The sequence below is a fragment of the Apodemus sylvaticus genome, chromosome 6, assembly GCF_947179515.1.
Source record: "Apodemus sylvaticus chromosome 6, mApoSyl1.1, whole genome shotgun sequence".
NCBI classification, from domain to species: Eukaryota; Metazoa; Chordata; class Mammalia; order Rodentia; family Muridae; genus Apodemus; species Apodemus sylvaticus.
Window position 1 is genome coordinate 111,105,438 of NC_067477.1, and position 3,864 is coordinate 111,109,301.

The window sequence follows — 3,864 nt, forward strand, 5'->3', positions numbered from 1 at the left end:
GAATATATATATATATATATATATATATATATATATATATATATATATATATATACATATATATATATGTCTGTGTGTGTGTGTATAAAAATATATATGGGGTGTATAAAATGATTAATTAATAAAAAAGGAAAAAAAGAGAATTAAAGGAGAAAGCAGATCGTTAAATCTGATTGTGACAAGGGGTATGTTGAATCAGAATTCATCAATTCTCAATACTTGGGGTGAGGTGGTTAATCATAGTGCATGAAATGACACTCACGTTCTTAAAAGTAGAGACTTGGAAAATGAGTTTTTAGTTGAGACGAATCGGTGCTAATGCTCATCTGAGGTATTTTCCATTATTATCAGAAGGTGGACAAAGTAGGATACAAAACAGTCAAATGCTTCATTTTATTTAATATATAGACATTTAAATACCAGGAAGTGTCTGAAGATAAAGGGTGAAATGATAAAAGCTCATGTGTATAGAGATGGGTTATTTTATAGATTTTATTTTTGCATTTATATAGGTGGTGTGTGTGTATGTGTCTGTGTATGTACACAGCTACTTGAATTTTTAAGTATCCAGGTTCTTCTTCAAGCATCTTATTTGAAAAAAAGTTACCATTTTTTTTAAATTAGCATCCAATTTCTCTAGTTACAAAAAGAGAAAAGAGCATAAAAAGATGCAAAATGTACAGGTGACCTTCCCACAACAAGTATCTACCTAGTGGGTGACAAGCATTAAATTCACTGAGCATTCAAATAAACATCTTCTGTGACAGATCAGGGGCTTAACAAGCGTTTTACGAACATTTAATGACCAAATATTTATAATGTTTCACCACACCTCTGCAGAGTAGATAAGGCAGCCTATAATCCCTCTCAAAGCAAGCCCTGTCTGCACCCCCTCTTCTTCTGTCAAAATTTCCATCATTCCATGCTGCAGATGGCAGTCACAATGTTAACAGAATACTTAACGGCCAAGAAGAAATTTGCCCAAAGGGAAAATGGAGAGTTACATTGGTACTGTTCCAACAGAAAGTTTCCATGGATTTGTCTCCACTTCCACTGATTCCTGGACACTGCACCCAACAGCAAATGCTTTCTTTATTTCTATAAACACTGTCCTTAAAGGCTTCAATCCTTTCAGGTCCCCACATCAACCCAGTCATAGAAATAGGATGCTAACAATGAATGCCTATGCTCTGCACACTATTTACATACACTTCTGGGCAATCCTGCAATGTTTTGCCCTGTTCTCACTGAGGGACTGCATTGGAACCATATGCTGCCACCATTGGCCATTCATCCTCTCAGCCTGAAGGTTTTACACCTGCTCATATTATAGTCACTAGTTTCTAATGGGAGCTTCTTTCTCATTCCACAGGTAGTATTCCAAAGGCTGTATGTGACAAGTGGCCATTACACTGAACAGTGCAGATAAACCATGAACAGTCAGGATTCTCATCGTCTGTTTTACCATTCGAAGACCCTTCACCATGTCTCCAGATCCTCTTAGCTAGTCCTTCTCAGTTGTAAACACTCTGCCCACATGACCTCTACTGAATGTCTAAAGTTCTGAGACTCATTAGTATCCCAATTTTCCTATGTTCATTCCAACGATGGTCCAAAAGGAGCTAACATCTGAACTGTACTGAATTACATACACAGTTTGACTTTGTTGTTGTTAAAGAGCGGTCTCAACCAGACTATTTATGACTACAGAACCAATGAAGTACAGCTTCATGGGAAGGCTATCTCCTTCCCACCCACCATCATTCATGGTCTCAAGCCTGTCCTGCTATTTTTTTTGTTTGTTTTGTTTTGTTTTGTTTTGTGTAGAAGAAATATACTACTACCCAACCTCTCAGTAAGGCAGCCCTGAGAACTCCTTTTTTAGTGTAGCATGTTCTGGATTCATTCATTCCTCAAAAAGAATGAGGAGAAGGTGTTTCCACATGCAATTGTTTTGTTTTTTATTGAATATTTTCTTTATTTATATTTCAAATGTTTTCCCCTTTTTGAAAGGTCTCCCCTTTCAAAATCCTCTATACCATCTCCTCTCCCTGTGCCTCTATGAGGGTGCTTCCCCACCTATCCACTCCTGTTTTCTCACCCTGGTATATCCCTGCACTAGGGCATTGAATACACTCATGCCCAAGGGCCACTCCTCCCACTCATGTCCATCAAGTCCATTCTCTGCCACATATGTGGCAGGAGCCATGGGTCCCTCCGTGTGTACTGTTTGGTTGGCGGTCCAGTTCCAGGGAACTCCAGGGGGACTAGATGGTTGACATTGTTGTTCCTCCCATGGGGCTGCAAACCCCTTCAGTCCCTTCTCCAACTCCTCCATCGGGACCCTGTACTCAGTTCTGTAGTTGGCTGAGAGCATCTGCCTCTGAGCCTTGCAGGAGACAGCCATATCAGGCTTCCATCAGCAAGCACTTCCCAACATCCACAATAACATCCCAGTTGGTTTTGGCACTGTATATGGGATGGATCCCGAGGTGGGGCAGTCTCTGGATGGCATTTCCTTCAGTCTCTGCTCCATTCTTTGTCTCCATATTTTCTCCTGCAAGTATTTTGTTCACACTTCTCAGAAGCACTGAAGCACCCACACTTTGGTCTTCCATATTCTTGAGCTTCATAATATCTGTGAATTGAATCTTGGGAATTCTGAACCTTTGAGCTAATATCTACTTATCAGTGAGTGCATTGCATGTGTATTCCTTTGTGACTGAATTACCTAACTCAGGATGATATTTTCAAGTTCTATGCATTTGCCTGTGAATTTCATAAAGTCATTGTTTTTAATACCTGAGTGGTATTCCATTGTGTAAATGTAACACATATTCTGTATCTATTCTGCTGTTGAGGGACAACTGGTTTGTTTCTAGCTTCTGGCTATTATAAATATCGTTTCTATGAACATAGTGGAGCATGAGTCCTTATTACATATTGGAGCATCTTCTGGGTATATGCCCAGGAGTGGTACAGCTGGGATCTCAGACCAGATACACTGGACCTAATAGAAGGGAAAGTGGGGGAAAACCTCAAACACATGTGGACAGGGAATAATTTCCTGAACAGAACACCAATGGTTTATGCTCGAAGAACAAGAATGAACAATTTGGACCTCATAACATTGCAAAGCTTCTTTAAGGCAAAGGATGCTGTCAATTGGACAAAATGGCAACCAGCAGATTGGGAAAAAATCTTTACCAATACTACAGCTGATAGAGTGCTAATATCCAATACATACAAATAACTCAAGAAATTAGACTCCAGAGAACCAAATAACCCTATTAAAAATGGGGAACGGAGCTAAGCAGAGAATTATCAACTGAGGAAACTCAAATGGCTGAGAAGCACCTGAAGAAATATTCAACATCCTTAATCATCGGGGAAATTCAAATCAAAACAACTCTGAGATCCCTCAGAATGGTTAAAATAAAAAAAAAAACTCAGGTAGCAGTAGATGCTGGTGAGGATGTGGAGAAAGAGGAATGCTCCTCCATTACTGGTGGGATTGCAAGCTTGTACAACCACTTTGGAAATCAGTCTGGTAGTTCCTCAGAAAATTGGACATAGCACTGACTGTCCTGTTCTTAAATGATGAGATTGAGATTGCCTCATTTCTGGATTTGACACACATTCATAACATTTCCACACCACAGCTCCATTTCCTCTATAAAATGAGTATTTCTTAAGTGAATAGGCTAGCTGTGGTTTTCTTCAAAGGCTATTGCTCCTTAAGAGCCAAATCTGACCATCTTTCATTTCTATTTTTGCAGGAATTACTCATCCTGAGAAAATACCCATATTGGATACCATAGCTTTCCTTGAAAACTAAAAAATTTCCCTCCTTGTTACATATAT

The 3,864-nt window shown here is 39.2% G+C and overlaps 1 non-coding gene across 1 annotated transcript; it reads right to left on the minus strand.

Moving 5' to 3' along the window:
• Nucleotides 1-1,819: 1,819 nt before the first annotated feature.
• On the minus strand, nt 1,820-1,949 carry LOC127688267 (small nucleolar RNA U109). The gene has a single exon (XR_007978660.1). It is a non-coding gene; the product is annotated as a small nucleolar RNA U109 (small nucleolar RNA).
• Between the last annotated feature and the right edge of the window lie 1,915 nt (nt 1,950-3,864).